This window comes from Tachysurus fulvidraco, chromosome 17 (genome assembly GCF_022655615.1).
Source record: "Tachysurus fulvidraco isolate hzauxx_2018 chromosome 17, HZAU_PFXX_2.0, whole genome shotgun sequence".
Taxonomy (NCBI): domain Eukaryota; kingdom Metazoa; phylum Chordata; class Actinopteri; order Siluriformes; family Bagridae; genus Tachysurus; species Tachysurus fulvidraco.
The window spans coordinates 22950398-22968998 of NC_062534.1; the positions used below are offsets into that span (position 1 = coordinate 22950398).

Sequence of the window (18601 nt, forward strand, 5' to 3'; positions counted from 1 at the left end):
AGAGGAATAAAAAGAGTTTTGGGGTGTTCGTAAAACATGTAGGATAAATACCTCTGTTCTGCTGTTTTGTGTCTCTCTCTCTCACACACACACACACACACACACACACACACACACACACACACACACACAAAAACACACACACACACACACACACACACAACACATAAACACAAAAACACACACACACAAACACAACAACACGACAAAAACAAAAAACACAAAACACAAACACAACACACAAAAACAACACAAACACACGACACACAAAAACACACACAACACAACACACACGAACACACACACACCACACACATAACACACACACACACACACACACACACACAAACACACAACCACAAACACACCACACACACAAACCAAAAACCCAAACACACCACACACACAACACAAACACACACACACACCAAAAAACACACACACACAAAAACACACAAAAAACACACACAAACAAAACAACACACAAAAACACACACACAACACTACACGACACACAAAGCACACAAACACAAACAAAAAACAACACACACACACACACACACACAGAAACACACACACAAAAAAACACACACAAACAAAAACACACACACACACACAAACAAACACAAACAAAAACAAAAAAAAACAAAAAAACACAAACACACACACACACAAACACACAACAAACACACACACACACACACAACAAACACACACTCACACACACACACACCACGCACACACACACCAACACACACCACACAACAACACACACGCACACACACACACACACCACACACACGAGCCACACACACACACACAACCACACACGCACGCCCCACATAACACACACACCACATCACAACACGCACACACACACACACAAACAACACACACACACACACACACACAGGCACACACACGCACACACAAACAAGTACACACACACACACAAAGCACGCACACACACACACACCAAACAAACACACAAATCACACCACACACACAAAAAAACACAAACAAGAAGACACACCAAAAACGAACCACAAACAAACACACACACAAAAAACAACAAAACACTACACACACACACACACACAAAAGGTAAAAAATATAAAACACTCACACACACACACAAATCGAAAAAACAAACACACACATAAACACACACAGCACACACCACACACACACACACACAAACACGTTACACACACACACTCACACACACACACACACACTCACACACACATATACACACTCACACACACACACATACACTCACACACATACACACACACACTCACACACACATACACACTCATATACAGTACACACACACACATACACACACATACATACACTCACACACATATACACACACACTCACACACACATACACACTCATATACAGTACACACACACACATACACACACATACACACACACACACTCAGACACATGCACACACACATACTCATTCACACTTAGACACACACACACTCATACGCACTGACACACACACACACACCACAAACACTCATACACACACACTCATACACACACATACACTCACACACACATATACACACACTCACACACACACACACACATACACTCACACACACACATATACACACACTCACACACACATACATACACTCACACACATATACACACACACACTCACACACACATAGACACTCATATACAGTACACACACATAAACACACATACACACACACACTCAGACACACGCACACACACATACTCATTCACACTTAGACACACACACACTCATACGCACTGACACACACACACACACACCACAAACACTCATACACACACACACACATACACTCACACAAACACATATACACACACTCACACACACACATATACACACACATACATACACTCACACACATATACACACACTCACACACATACACACTCATATACAGTACACACACACACACACACACACACACACACATACACACACATACACACACACTCAGACACACACACACACACATACTCATTCACACTTAGACACACACACACTCATACGCACTCAGACACACACACACACACCAAAAACACTCATATACACACACTCATACACACACACAAACACATGCAATAACCATGCAAGAACTCACACACACATATACACACACACATACACATGCTCACACACACATACTGTACACACACACACTCATATGCACTCAGACACACACACACACACTCACACACACCACAAACACTCATACACACACACACACAAACACATGCAATGACCATGCAAGAACTCACACACACATATACACACACACACTCATTCACACTCAGACACACACACTCATACGCAGTCAGACACACACACACACACACACACACACACACACACTCATTCACACTCAGACACACCCACAATCATATACACACACACAAACACTATACACATGCAAGAAATATGCAAAAAACCCACACACAAAACAAAAACTTTCTCAGACACATACACACACACACACACAATACAAAATCTCTCAGACACATACACACATGCATGCAAAAACACACACACACACACACACACACACACACACACACACACACACACACACACACACACACACACACACACAATAACCTTAGAAGAACTCTCTCACTCACATACACACACACAATACAAAACTTATCTCAGACACACACAATAGACATACAAGAACTCTCTCTGACACACAAACACAAAAACATGTACGCTATCCAGACAAACCTACAAGCGTGGATGAGAAAAAATGCACTCATGGAAAATATAACATGAAAAGGTAACGTCTAAATAAATTAAAAATCCGACAAAGCCACAGGTTCATTTCTTATGTGAAGTGTGTGGGACTTTTCTGTCAGGGGTTCGGATGCAAAGACACACCTGAGGCTGGAGCCTGTGCAATATACATCCTGCAGAACACGGTGTTATTAAGTCACAGGAGGAGGAACGTAAACGTCTCTGGTCAGATCCACAACGAGAACGAGAGAGTGGTAGGAGTGGAATAGATTACCGAGTGGATGAGAGGGTACGAGACCGAGATGAGAAAGAACGAGAGAGTGGATGAGAGAGTATCTCAGAGCGGTCAATGGAGTGGTCGAGGGTTAGTGACAGAGGGAGTGAAAGTTTGTCTGAGAATGTCAGAGAAAGTGAATGAAAGTGTCAGGGAGGGTGTCAGGGAGGGTGTCAGGGAGGGTGTCAAAGAGAGCGTCGGAGAGAGTGAATGAGTCAGTCTGAAAGTGAATGAGATCGAATGAATGAATGAATGAATGAATGAATGAATGAGAGTGAATGAAAGTGTCAGAGAGAGTAAAAGAGAATGTCAGAGAGAGAGAGTGAACAAGAGTGTCCGAGAGTGAATGTGAGTGTCTGAGTGCGAATGAGAATGTCAGTGAGAGTGAATGAGAGCGAATGAGAGCGAATGAGTGGCAGAGAGAGTGAATGAGAGTAAAAGAGACAGTGAATGACAGAGTGTGTGAGAGAGTCTTAGAGTGATTGAGAGAGTCTGAGAGTGGGTGAGAGAGTGTCCGAGAGCAGGTAAAAGAGTGTCTGAGCGTAGGTGAGAGAGTGTCCGAGAGCGTCCGTGGCAAATATGTGATGCGTGTGAAGGAAGCAGGTCTCGGTGTGTGTACAGTAGTGAATGTGCAGCGAGCAGAGACGTGTTAACGATGCCAAAGCAAACACGACCTTTCCCACGGAGTCGCAAAACTCTCCTGACCTTTCTGTGTGTGCATGTGTGTTCTTTCTATTCTCTAGTGCTGACTCACGCTTCAAGGTTCCCACCAACACATGACAGTGCACTGTGTGTGTGTGTGTGTGTGTGTGTGTGTGTGTGTGTGTGTGTGTGTGTGTGTGTGTGTGTGTGTGTGTGTGTGTGAGAGAGAGAGAGAGAAAGAGAGCAGGTACACGACGTCGATCCTGATCTCTCTGCTTTCTGCTCGGCATCAATTCGTCGACGTTTTCTTTTCTCTCTTCAAAATATTTACATCCTCACATGTCAACAGCATCATCATGCCCGTCAGCATGCAGAGGGCGGGACCTTGTCTGATGACGTGACAGGTGAGTGAGGCGTGGCCTCACGCATCACACTCGGTTTATTTACACCGTTTTCTCACCATCTGTCAGCATTATTCCAGTTTACATGATCATTAGTAGCCTCTGCCATCGAGCTGCTTAAACGTAACGGTTTCTATAGCAACAGCTTACACAGGGATCGTTGTGTACGCTCTACTGTAGATCACAACAAATTGCAGTGACACATTTTTTTGTAAGGAGGTGTTTATCTAACGCTAACATCGACGGAAGGAGTCTCCGGTGTCAGCGCTTTCTAGCAGTCTCCTAAAATCGTGCAACATTTTGCGTTTTTTTTTCTTCTGTAAAACGACACGCTTTGTTTATTAATAATGATTATTAGATTTATTAGATTTACAAAGTAAGGATTTTTGTTTAGCGGTATTTAAAGACAATAAAACAATGTCAGGGATGAAAAACAGGGATCGAGATCGGCTGATCGATGCTCGTGGCGTTCGTGCGCTTTCCAACATGAGCGGCATCGACTCAAACTCGCACCACAGTGTGGTCAGTATCCTCAGACGAATGGCACTGAGCTACCAAAGAACTGAGTGCAAAACCACAACACTGCAAACATGCACAAACGCTCACACATACAAACCCAAACACACACACACACACATACACCCACGCGCACACTTACACACACGCTCACACATACATATACACACACACATACACACACGCGCACACATGCACACACATGCACACACATGCACACACACGAACACATACACACACACGCACAAATGCACACACACACATACATACAGTACACACACACACACACACACACACACAGTACACACACACACACACACACACACACACACACACACACACAGTGCATCATAATGCCAGAGGAAGTTGCTGGTATTAAATGGGAAGCGATTTGTGTCCGTTTGATTTTCAGTGCTCGTGATTGCCGTTTCATTTCCATCAGCTGAGATTCCTCTGTGCAGGTTTCTCTTTCAGGTTTAAAGAAATGTCCCAGACTCCCTGAGAGACTCAGGTCAATCAGGAGTAACACTGCAATTTCACTCTCCTACTCCAACCTCCAGTCTCCCCTACTCCAACCTCCAGTCTCCCCTACTCCAGTCTCTCCTACTCCAACCTCCAGTCTCCCCTACTCCAACCTCCAGTCTCCCCTACTCCAGTCTCTCCTACTCCAACCTCCAGTCTCCCCTACTCCAGTCTCTCCTACTCCAACCCCCAGTCTCTCCTACTCCAACCTCCAGTCTCCCCTACTCCAGTCTCTCCTACTCCAACCTCCAGTCTCCCCTACTCCAGTCTCTCCTACTCCAACCTCCAGTCTCCCCTACTCCAGTCTCTCCTACTCCAACCTCCAGTCTCCCCTACTCCAGTCTCTCCTACTCCAACCTCCAGTCTCCCCTACTCCAACCTCCAGTCTCCCCTACTCCAGTCTCCCCTACTCCAGTCTCTCCTACTCCAACCTCCAGTCTCCCCTACTCCAACCTCCAGTCTCCCCTACTCCAGTCTCTCCTACTCCAACCTCCAATTTCTCCTTCTCCAGTCTCTCCTACTCTAACATCCCCTACTCCAGTCTCTCCTACTCTAACATCCCCTACTCCACTCTCTCCTACTCTAACATCTCCTACTCCAGTCTCTCCTACTCTAACATCTCCTACTCCACTCTCTCCTACCCTAACATCCCCTACTCCACTCTCTCCTACTCTAACATCTCCTACTCCAGTCTCTCCTACTCTAACATCTCCTACTCCACTCTCTCCTACTCTTAACATCCCCTACTCCACTCTCTCCTACTCTAACATCCCCTACTCCAGTCTCTCCTACTCTAACATCTCCTACTCCAGTCTCTCCTACTCTAACATCCCCTACTCCACTCTCTCCTACTCTAACATCTCCTACTCCACTCTCTCCTACTCTAACATCCCCTACTCCAGTCTCTCCTACTCTAACATCTCCTACTCCAGTCTCTCCTACTCTAACATCCCCTACTCCAGTCTCTCCTACTCTAACATCTCCTACTCCACTCTCTCCTACTCTAACATCCCCTACTCCACTCTCTCCTACTCTAACATCTCCTACTCCAGTCTCTCCTACTCTAACATCTCCTACTCCACTCTCTCCTACTCTAACATCCCCTACTCCAGTCTCTCCTACTCTAACATCTCCTACTCCACTCTCTCCTACTCTAACATCTCCTACTCCAGTCTCTCCTACTCTAACATCTCCTACTCCACTCTCTCCTAATCTAACATCCCCTACTCCAGTCTCTCCTACTCTAACATCTCCTACTCCACTCTCTCCTACTCTAACATCCCCTACTCCACTCTCTCCTACTCTAACATCTCCTACTCCAGTCTCTCCTACTCTAACATCTCCTACTCCACTCTCTCCTACTCTAACATCTCCTACTCCAGTCTCTCCTACCCTAACATCTCCTACTCCAGTCTCTCCTACTCTAACATCTCCTACTCCAGTCTCTCCTACCCTAACATCTCCTACTCCAGTCTCTCCTACTCTAACATCTCCTACTCCAGTCTCTCCTACTCTAACATCCCCTACTCCAGTCTCTCCTCCTCTAACATCCCCTACTCCAGTCTCTCCTCCTCTAACATCTCCTACTCCAGTCTCTCCTCCTCTAACATCTCCTACTCCAGATCACGATATTATTTAAAATATCACGATATGTATTGCGATCATTATTATTTAATGGTTTTCAGATAATATAAAAGCGAACGTTCAACTTTTTTTTATTTGATTTGATTTTTATTTACTTTATTTTCTTTAAGTTTTTTGTCTTTGTCCTGTGTGTTAAAATCCTGTATTATAAAATCCTGTATTAATATATATATATTATATTATATTCCATGGGTGTGATTAGGTGGAGTTTTCTTGTTTTGATGCTGCTGGTGGTTTCTGCTGCTTCCTAGTTTCACACTGAAACATTAAACCATCGACCATTCAAACCTTTAAAACATTCAAAAAAATGAAAATCATTTTAAATATAATTCTCGCCTGATTAATGTAAACAAATATTAGTTATAGAGTGTCTTCTTTAGCTTTCATTTCAGTCTCTCTCTCTCTCTCTCTCTCACACACACACACACACACACACACACTCACACACACGTGTATCTTCCCACGCACACACCCTTCCCCACAGACACCAACACACCCTACACACCCATGCTGCAGCAGTGTGTAAGCAAGAGAGCGTGTGTGTGTGTGTGTGTGTGTGTGTGTGTGTGTGTATGTGTGTGTGTGTGTGTGTGTGTGTGTGAGTGTGTGTTTGCGCCCTCTACGGGTTCATGGTGCCTAATCATGTGCAGCAGTGACTGGACTTCCTGGTGTGTGTGTGTGTGTGTGTGTGTGTGTGTTTGAGAGAGAGAGAGACCTAAGAGAGGCCTAAGAGAGGAAGGTAGTGACAAAACCGGGTGTGTATGTGTGATAGGAAACAAAAGAAGAGCAATGACACAGAGCGACACATTTACAACACAGTCACATGACCACTTTCATCTGACTACTTCAGCAAACCGAATAAATTGTAAATATAAACGTCAAAGATCCATAAAATGTGCCTCAACATGATGTTTTTACACCAAGCACAGAGAGATAATAAAATGATACACTTCAATCATCACATAAAGGAATAACGAGAGACCGATGCGGCGGCACTTTAGTCCTAGTCTTGTCCGACTCTCATGTCTTTCGAACCAGAGACGAGTCTGTGGTGCTTCCCTTCAATGTAGATACATTGCATTCTGGGATGTTGAGTCTCAAGTCGTTGCATATTAAGTATTTATTCTCTCTTATTAAATTCACCAGGATCGCGATTGCAGTCACAACACCAATCGCAAACGTCTCACACAAACAATGAAAATACTCCAACGATTTTACACCTGAATTCACTGATATTTCTTTATAAATACATTCCCTGTAAGATATGGGCTTCTAGTATTGTTTATACCACAAGGTCACTGTGTTAATATTCATTCATTCATTCATTCATCTTCTACCGCTTATCCGAACTACCTCGGGTCACGGGGAGCCTGTGCCTATCTCAGGCGTCATCGGGCATCGAGGCAGGATACACCCTGCACGGAGTGCTAACCCATCACAGGGCACACACACACTCTCATTCACTCACACACTCACACACTCCGGACAATTTTCCAGAGATGCCAATCAACCTACCATGCATGTCTTTGGACCGAGGGAGGAAACCGGAGTACCCGGAGGAAACCCCCGAGGCACGGGGAGAACATGCAAACTCCACACACACAAGGCGGAGGCGGGAATCGAACCCCCAACCCTGGAGGTATGAGGCGAACGTGCTAACCACTAAGCCACCGTGCCCCCCTACTGTCTTAATGAATTTAAATAAATAAAATATACGCTGCCCTGCGATGGGTTGGCACTCCGTCCAGGGTGTATCCTGCCTTGATGCCCAATGACGCCTGAGATAGACACAGGCTCCCCGTGACCCGAGAAGATCGGATAAGCGGTAGAAAATGAATGAATGAATGAATGAATGAATATGGGATATGATTCAGTCATCATATAATGTAAACAATATATCTCTGAAAATTTATATATATATATACATATATATAAAAATCAGCTACTTTTTTAAAGGAATGCATTTTCTTTATTCATCCGCTATGCGTTTGCTCTCGCTTGAGTCACATTCGTGTCAAAGTGCACTCGTTTCATCACACAGGGTTGAGGCTCTATCAATAAAACCCCACATGATGAAATAATAAAAAATGTGTTTAAATACTGTGCTGCGTTTACACACTGGAAAGCTATCGGTATACTGGTAAGCTTTAGACTCCTGACCTTCTGAACTCATCTTTCCTGGAGGCCGTAACGTTGCACATAAGATCCTCGGTTCAGTGCAGCAGCGGTTTTGATGTAGAAAGACTGAAGGCTGGGGGAATAAAAAAACTAATTCATGAATCATCTTAATCATTATTAATGCAGGAGTATGATTTTAGGCAAGGAATATCGTGCAATATCGATGCTTTATCGTTGCTATTCTTTATGCTGCTAATAAACGCTTCATAAGGAAGTAATGATGATGTAACTTTTGTCCAAGCCTCGTTAAGGACACCTTCAAAAAAAGATCTACAAAATGTTTCTACCTATTATACTAAATATATTGAATATGTGTGTCAAAATATTCTACCAAATACATTCTCACCTCTGATTGGTCCAGCACTTAAAGCTGTTCATGGATTTTTGGTTCATTTCTATAGTAACAGCTAATTCGCTTGGATTGTTATGTAATAAAGAGACGTCATTATTTGAGGTTGATTTCTTGAACATTTCTGGAATAAATGTCAGCTCTTTGTGACACAGTGGCCAATGACGACCTTCTATTAGCTCATGCAGGCTATATAACCAAAAGTATGTGCACCCCTGACCAATACACCCAGATGTGTTCATTGTCGAACATTTCATTCCAGATTGATTCCCAGATTTGATTCTCTTTGCTGTTATAATCAGCTTTTATTTTCTCTTCTCTTCTCTTCTCTTCTCTTCTCTTCTCTTCTCTTCTCTTCTCTTCTCTTCGTCACTGATGTTGTGACGTTAAGGAGCCTCCAGTTCCAGTTCATTCCATTGTCAGGGTTCTATTCAGGAGTTCACTTGAGTTCTTCCAGTCCATCTTTAATCTCCACACCATGTCTTCATAGAGCTTCATTGACTTGACTTGACTTGACTTGACTTGACTTGACTTGAGCTGCTTTGTGCACAGGGGCATTGTCACGCTGGAACAAGTACTGGCTAAATCCTTATGGCCTTAAGGCCAGAGTTCCAGGTCTAGAAAGAAGCCTTTATATACAGTATGTTAACGTTTATGCTCCCTGGTTATTAGCTGCAGTATGAAAATGTATTATTATACCAGATCTAACAGTGTATTAAAAAAGAAATATATAGACGATAAATCCACAAATCAGCCTTTACCTTAGATATAACACAATTACAGTAGCTACAGATCCGACCCTGTTATTAATTAACGGGAATTATAAATCTGACTTTATCTCTCACACTGAACTCGTTTTATAAACAATCTTCAGACTGGCTTTTTTTTGTTTGACATCCAGCTATTAATAGTTCTCTCTCATGTGAGCCGTAAGTTCTCTCAGCACCGGTCGAGTGTTCAGATAGCCGCGTTGGCTCACAAGGGCCGGGCTGTGATATCAGGTCAGTGTGATAAAGGTGAGGCCGCTGCACTCTTATCAGCTGGAGTGTGGGTGTTATTTCCGCTGGCACCCTTTGACACCTCTGTTGGCATAAGAACAGACACTGCCTGATGTTACATCGATGCGAATAAAGCGCTCAGGACGGCAAACATGAAGAGCTAAAGGAGGGAACGAAACACCAGAAATAACCATCCTCCTAAGGCCGAGCCTGAAAAAAGCTGGACATTAGTAAAAGGTTTTTTATTTTTTTTATTTTTAAAGCTCAATGAGTCAGTTCCGTTTTTATTCGACTCGAACAAGTCGACTCTTTCGAATCACTGATTTATTTTCCCACAAAATCTGGACAAATCTAGTGATTATTTCACCAGTGATTTGCTTGAGTTTTTCAGCAGTATAAAAACGTTATACTAAATACGACATAATTGCATTTTATAAGAAAAAAATCGACAGTATTTAAATAACTCTAACCAAATGCCAAACTACTGTACGATAACACTTAAACTTACATCTTACAATTAACGCTCATGTTTCCATGAACGCATTTTGAACATAATGTCACTACATGAAGAATAAAGTAGAAAAAAACTGACTCGTATAAGTGAATCGACTCACCTATAAGAGTCAGATCAAGGAGTTGACTCATTCACATGTTGCAACATAGCGATAAACACCTCACACGTAGCCTTAGGGTCATGTTAGCAAGTGGTAATTTGCTTGTAGTTTGAACCATGCTAAGGTTTGTACTAGCGTTAGAGTCAGATTAGGAAAGAAAGTTAATCATATGGGCTTAGAACACTAAACACAGGGGCATTAATGATCTCTACTACTACTTTCTTTGTAACATATCTTAATAAGAGGCTGTACAGTATATGACAAGAAGGTTACAGTTAAGTTTTTCTTCCACTCTTTTGTGAAGTGATACGATTGGTCCGAGGTATCCTTTAATCACCAGCAGCCTCCAATCACCTCACGACTCATTTATTTACAGGAAGATGCTTTGATGAGTTACTGTACATACTATTTACAATGACTCAATGCACGCAATCACCTCAAAATGGTTCAAACATCAGCTTCAATCTGATCTCTGTGCCTCTATCACTCAAAATTAACTACGGCAGTATGAATCATTCAGAGACACTGTGGGTGATAAAAATAAAAAATAAAAAATAAAAATAAGAAAAAAATCCGGTGTTGAGCCGACTAGAAACTGACATCTCTCACAGACACATGCGAAGCTTTAATTTAATTCTGTGGAATGATTACAACTGAGTCATATTTGTATTCTCGGTAATAAAAAAAAGCTGTTGGTTAAGCAGGGTATAAGAAAGAAGCAGCGTGAAGTATGACGTTCGTTATGTCCTATGAACATAATTTCATTGACTTTATTCACCATGTGATTGAACTGAGTAACATTCATTTCTGACGATCGGGGATACTGTTGTGTCCATCCCATCATGGTTTACGTTAATTCTACATAATCACACTCACTCAATATTTATACGGTATATAAATATAATCGTGTTAAAATCCGTCGAACTTAAGCGAGGAAATCGCGATTTACTGAGAAACGTAATTTGTTTTTGTTTGTTGTTGTTTGTTTTTTTTGGTAAACTCTACGTAATATTTGTAAAGTAACTACAAATAGAAAAGAATACACCTCATTTTCTTCTCAGCAGGTTCCTGTGAAATAAAAGGCATAAAATACTCGAGAATATGTCGTTATCGGAAAAGAATCAAAGTTGATGATGTCAGGCTTCATCACACCGCTCAATATTCATTCGTTCATTTTCTATCGCTTTATCCGAACTACCTCGGGTCACGGGGAGCCTGTGCCTATCTCAGGCGTCATCGGGCATCAAGGCAGGATACACCCTGGACGGAGTGCCAACCCATCGCAGGGCACACACACACACTCTACTGCTCAATAATGGTTGATTATTTTCCTATAACAGCACACACACACACACACACACACACACACACACACACATCCTGAGGCTTCAGCTCGATTCACACACACTACATGTTGAATGGCAGCCCTTGTCCCTTCCAGCTCTCTGCACAGTAGGAGGCTTGTAACGTGAGGGATAACCCTTTCACACTCTTCCTAGCAAAAATATCCCTTTTGCACGCTTAAGCTCCTGCCTCCATCCTGAACCCCGGTGGTCAGGTGCTGGCACGCCAGATCTCGTCTGCAGATTTCTCTCGTCCTGCTCTTTCGTGAGTTCTTTTAGTTGTTTTTTTTTTTTTTTTTTTATCTCCCTCCACGGTTTCCGTACCTTTGTACCTTATTCTGCCTTTTTTTGCCACCGGCAGGATTCAGATTATAACAAAGGAAAACAAGCAGCGTCTGTGTTCGTAACAGGTACCATCTGCATTTCGTTACCCAGCGGTAGGGTCTGCGTATGGGAACCGGCGAGAGCCGAGTCGAACGAGGCTAAATGAGGCAGCCGGAAGGGGCTCACACTGGAGCCCGACGTCTGGAAGTGTTAACGCTCCCTGTGTTCTCCTGACCCTGCGCTGTTTGAACTAAACCATAAAACAGAGAGTTTCAATTTAGAGATTAAACACTGAGCTCTTACACCTCAGTCTTTCAGACAAACCCGACTCGAGTCAATAAAGCTAAGAAGATATTTTGTGTGTCAGTGGTTTTTCAAAAACGTTTTAAATTTAGCGTTTAGATTTACAGAGTTTGTAGTCGGTGATGAAACGAGACCGAGTCAGCCGTCTAAAACCTCTAAACATGACAGGTGACAAATGTTATTGCATCATAAAATATGAGAGCCAATCATATGCCAGTAATAAGCCATAAGCCGGTCCCTAGTGATGAGTATGGAGATACAAGAGATTACTGTGTAAATGTTACTGTGCAACTGATACGAATAGCTTTGTCTCTGTGACTCGAGGCTCCATCGGCGATCAGTCGACAAAACAGACGTCGTGTTAAAACAGGATGAATTTCCAGGGTTGTGTAATTGCCTATAGATGGGAAATGATTCATATACTTCTATAATCTGGTGTTACTTTATATCAGAATGAGCGATGCGTTGATTAACATTAAAACTAAGCGAGAGGTAATACAGTAGCTATTAGATTCCTTGTTAAGGACACACATGTTACAGCCCAACTACAGGCAATGAAAGACTGCTGACTGCACGGAAAAAAACGTTAGACCGAATGAGTAAACAAGCAAGAGGGAAAAAAAAGAATTAGGAGTAAAGGAGCTTTGTTTTCTGTTGAACACAAAGGGTTCTTATTTCTTTTCTGATTTGTTAGGAAGGAATAAATAGCTGAATAATAATTCATAGTAATTCTTTCTTTTTTTTCCCAATTCAATTCAAATCAAGTCAAAACTAGGTACATCACAGTAACCGATGTTCACTATCACAGTCAATTATATAGTATATCCAGCCACCAGTCACCATCAAGAAACTAAACAAGAGCACAATAACATCGTCACTGCTGGTGTCTTTGTCATGTAGAACTCACGTAGAACCATGACTCGCGTACCTTGTGCAATCTGGGAAATTAGTAACATAAGTTGCAAGGAAATTTGAGATAGAATTAGTTGGGGATGATTCATTCATTCATTCATTCATCTTCTACATCTTCTACCGCTCATCTTCTACCGCTTATCCTGCGATGGGTTGGCACCCTGGACGGAGTGCCAACCCATCGCAGGGCACACACACACTCTCGTTCACTCACACAATCACACACTACGGACAATTTTCCAGAGATGCTAGTCAACCTACCATGCATGTCTTTGGACCAGGGGAGGAAACCGGAGTACCCGGAGGAAACCCCCAAAGCACGAGGACAACATGCAAACTCCACACACACACGCAAGGCGGAGGCGGGAATCGAACCCCCAACCCTAGAGGTGTGAGGCAAACGTGCTAACCACTAAGCCACCGTGCCCCCCCAGTTGGGGATAATGCTGTGTCGAAATCAACTCTATACATCTTTATGTATCTGTTCATTCATCACACCTTATCATGCATCAGTTGCAACAGTGGCTAAACTTCAGCATCAACTAATTTCTTAATCATGACTCAAAGACTTCAAAGGCATTTCGGTTTTTCCAAAATCCATCCACGTATACATTTCACACCATCGTAACAACAAGCCACTCTCCATTATGCTAAACGGATAACAAGCTAATACTTTAAGGGTTTAAACAGCACATCTTTCCGCTTGCAGTCACTTTTCTCATGCTGAAATTCGATCAGCGTGTCACGGAAAGGTCATGTCAAGGCTCAGTTTAAGTAACCACGTGAAAATCATTTGTCTTGTTCGAGTCAAAGGACAAAAGAATACCACAAAAAACATATATGCATCACACTTCGGTGAAAAGTTCATGTTTATGCTGACACTCTGTCACATACTGTATGTGGGTTATATATATGTACGTGGGTGTTTTTTTTTTATGCTTGTGATTAAAACCAATTCTGGGGAATTCGTTTATCTGGATGTGAAGATTGTGAGACTTCCTAAAGACATAACATAACAATTAACGCATCATTAAACGTAAGAGCCAATCAGATTCCGGTATGCAAATGTATCATCTAATGTATCATCTAATCCTACTAGTTCACTTGGACAATAAGGGGTTAATTATTAAATTTCCAGTTTGTATTTTTATAGTATTTGATGCATTTGACTTCATTTTATTCAATAAAACAAAAAATGTACGTTCCTAATTTTTCGTTTCTGTAGTAACACGAAAATTTCACTATTCCGTAATTAACATGTGACACATAACGGCTTGTTTCCTTCTCTTTGGTCTTTGTCTTCTTGTTTAGAACTGCTTCCAGGGTGCATGTCACGTTATGAAGATTCCGAGACGTGACATTAAAGCCATGCCTAATCAGTCATCTCACACTATGGAATATTGTACAAGGGATGTCCTGGGAAGACATTGTGATAGTGCGTTCCTCAACACCCAAGTCATTTCCTACTTAACCCATCATGGCCCAAACACATGGTCGGTTATCGCGTATCAGCGGAGGAGATGGCCGAGGCATTGGCTTGACAGTCGGTTAAAGAAGACCAGAAACAAGAGGAAGCAAACCGCACCATGTGTTTCTTATCATGGGCTCTCGAAGCACAACGCAGGCATGAATGGAGGTTGATTAAGAGCTGTCGCATAATGACCTTCTCACATGTCGACAGCGTGTCCTCACCTGAGCCGTTCCCACTTCATTTCCTGTTTTAAAATAGTCCAGGTAGAAGAAGCTGGCTGATGCTTTCAAGCTGTTTCTTTTGAATCGGTAGCTGTGGAGCCATGTGACTCGCTGAAAACCTTTTTGTGTGTGTGTGTGTGTGTGTGTGTGTGCGTGCGTGTGTGTTGTTGTTGTAGGTGTCTATGAAAGTTGAGGGTGGAACTTGCCAAGGTGAAAATAAATTCATTTTCCAGACTATATTTAGAGGCATTTGGTTTGCTCTCTTGTTAATCTGTGACTGATACAACAGAAGGCTTTGATCTCATAAGGGAAAAGCCAAGGGGACGTAGATTACTCCTCGACACCTACAATGTCTTTGATGCGATCGTTCTTACACTTTGTTTTTACCTGCAAGCAAAAAAGCTTCCAGCTACAGAGCATGTGATGTGGGTTTTGAAATATCCACCTTTTACATCGTTTAACCTAAGATGAACAACGAACAGATCGATAAGCATGCTGCTATTGAACTCTTTTTACCAGAAGCCAAAAAAAAAAAAATGGAGTTTGCTCCTGTTTTGTTGTGTCTGTGTTCAGTATTTAACCTCCACAGCGGTGTTAATATAAAGCTCGTATGAAAGTAGACACTCTGTAGTTTTTCAGCAGTATTTTTGTTTTAATGTTGAAAAAAAAAGGTTCAAAAATGACAAAAGATTTCTACGTATTTTACATATGATACGTTTTGCTACGTATTACAAATGTTGGAAAAGTTAAAAGTTCTATTGGAGGAGGATGACGAGGAAATAACACAATCTTATACAGTAATTTTACAAGGAACTGAAGAGAAAGAGTTTTGGACCGAGATCAAGACAGACAGGGATGCGAATGCGACAATAGATGCTGTAGTTAGCTGGCTAAGTCATTGCACAAATTCTGTAAATAGCTCTCTAATGTAGTGTTTAAAATTGTGCTAGCTTAGCACACAGGTTCTGTTATTAGCTGGATAGTTTAATGTTTGAAAGCATGCTAGCTTAGCACAAAATATCTGTAGCTAGTTGGCTAACTTACCACACAAGTTCTGTAATTAGCTGGCTAGTTTAGTGTTTAGAAACATGCTAGCTTACCACAAAATATCTGTAGCTATTTGGCTAATTTACCACACAAGTTCTGTAATTAGCTGGCTAGTTTAGTGTTTAGAAACATGCTAGCTTACCACAAAATATATGTAGCTATTTGGCTAATTTACCACACAAGTTCTGTAATTAGCTGGCTAGTTTAGTGTTTAGAATTGAATTAGCTTACCACAGGTTCTGTAGCTAGCTGGCTAGTTTATTGTTTAGAATTAAACTAGCTTACCACACAAGTTCTGTAGCTAGCTGGCTAGTTTAGTGGTTAGAAGTAAGCTAGTTTACCACACAGGTTCTGTAGCTATAAGAGTTCTTAGTTAAAACATCATCATAATCTATATATTGGGCCATGATAGCTTTAAGGCACTGAGCTTGTTCAGAAAAGCTGTGTAAATTTAGCTGTATTAACACTCTTCAGTCAAACATAAATCCAAATAATAATGAAAGTCAGTTATTTATGAGCTGTTTTTGAGCAGGTTTTTAGACTCAGCTCAGGGTCTGACTTGCACTTTGCCTCTGGCACACACTACAAACAGCAAGCCGCACTTCCAGCCTTCTCCATGACCTCTGTGTCGCTTTCACGTCGCTTACAGTTTGCAGCACATGATGTCTATCACATCAGCCGGGAGAGAAACAAGAGAGCTGTCACACATGCACACACAGCCATGTGACACACTTTTGACACATGGACTTTGTGTTACATAGATCAGCACGATTGCACGATGAGTACTGTACGACCGTCTCTTCAGCTAGTAGCACTAACTTGTTAGATTGTAGGAAGACAAAAAAATACTGACTGTATGAATTCACCAGATGTCTCATTGTATTATCAGAATTTTCCCTTTATCATATAACTGTTCTACTCAGTATGTAGTCACAGCCTCCAGGTAATCAGGTACCATCTAATCATTTTTCGCACCTGATCACTTTGCTGGCCAGAAATATTAAAGCAGGACAAAGACAAAAATTATAGAAACCCCTTTTTTTAATACTAATTTCTGAAAATAAAGGTTTTCATCCGGTATGAACCTTGCACATCGTTATGTTTACACTAACACAATGCTTACTAACATGCTAACATGCTATGATATGAACGGTGATTGTTCATCTGCCTTCATTCTGTGAAACTATCTGGATCTGGACCATCTTTATTATTGAAATGTACCAGACAGAAAGCTAGGTGTCTGACTTGTGAAACTTGTATATGAAACTCTTCCCTGATCAGAACGGGTTAAGCACAGAGACACACCAGACATATTTGAATACAGTTGTCTCTCATTTATGGCAAAATTCAGAGCACACAAAGCAGTAAGCCAGGTGGAGGTCATCAAAACCAATATTGTCAGAATGTCCTGTAAAGAATAACGCCGTACCATGAAGCACCTGGACTGCCATTGGTAAAACGGGTCTACAGGTCCATGCACCGATTGGACACACTGCTCAACTTGATACAATGACAAAAGTTCACTGAGTTCATACAGAGAAGAAGAAAGGCTTGACGCGAGCAGGCGCAAGGCTCGGGTGAGAGCGGATGAGTCCTCCTTTTGTTGCGTCGCAGTCGTGCAATCTATTTTCTTTGGCGCGCCTTAAATAAAGTCATAAAGTGGTACTAATGTTTTAATTTAGCTCCATGTGTCTGCTGGGCGATAGCCTTTGCTGTCTGTACCGCTCCCTGCTGTTCCTCATCATCACATGAACAGTTGCTCTGTGGCCACAGAAGAAAGACCGAAGAGATGGGATAGACAAAAAAAAAGAAGAAGGGAGGGAGGCATGGACGGATGATGGGTGGGAGGCAAGGCAGGTGGCAGGGGTGAAAAAAAGAGCAGGAGGTGGAGGAGGAGGAGGAGGACAAGAAAAGAAAGTACAGTGCCTTTCAAGGAGGACTTTGCTCTGTACAATAGTGCTAGCCAGTTTTACACTTTCAAAACCTGCCTCAGTGGGAGAAAGGAATTTCTTCAAGGAAGGAAGGGGTGAAACAGAAAGAGGGAGTAAGTA

General features: G+C 42.1%; 1 long non-coding RNA gene across 1 annotated transcript; it reads left to right on the forward strand.

Moving 5' to 3' along the window:
• Window positions 1-2640: 2640 nt before the first annotated feature.
• Window positions 2641-15742, forward strand: LOC125139176. Its single transcript, XR_007138273.1, has 2 exons — window positions 2641-4111; window positions 15123-15742. It is a non-coding gene; the product is annotated as an uncharacterized LOC125139176 (long non-coding RNA).
• The last annotated feature ends 2859 nt before the right edge of the window (window positions 15743-18601 follow it).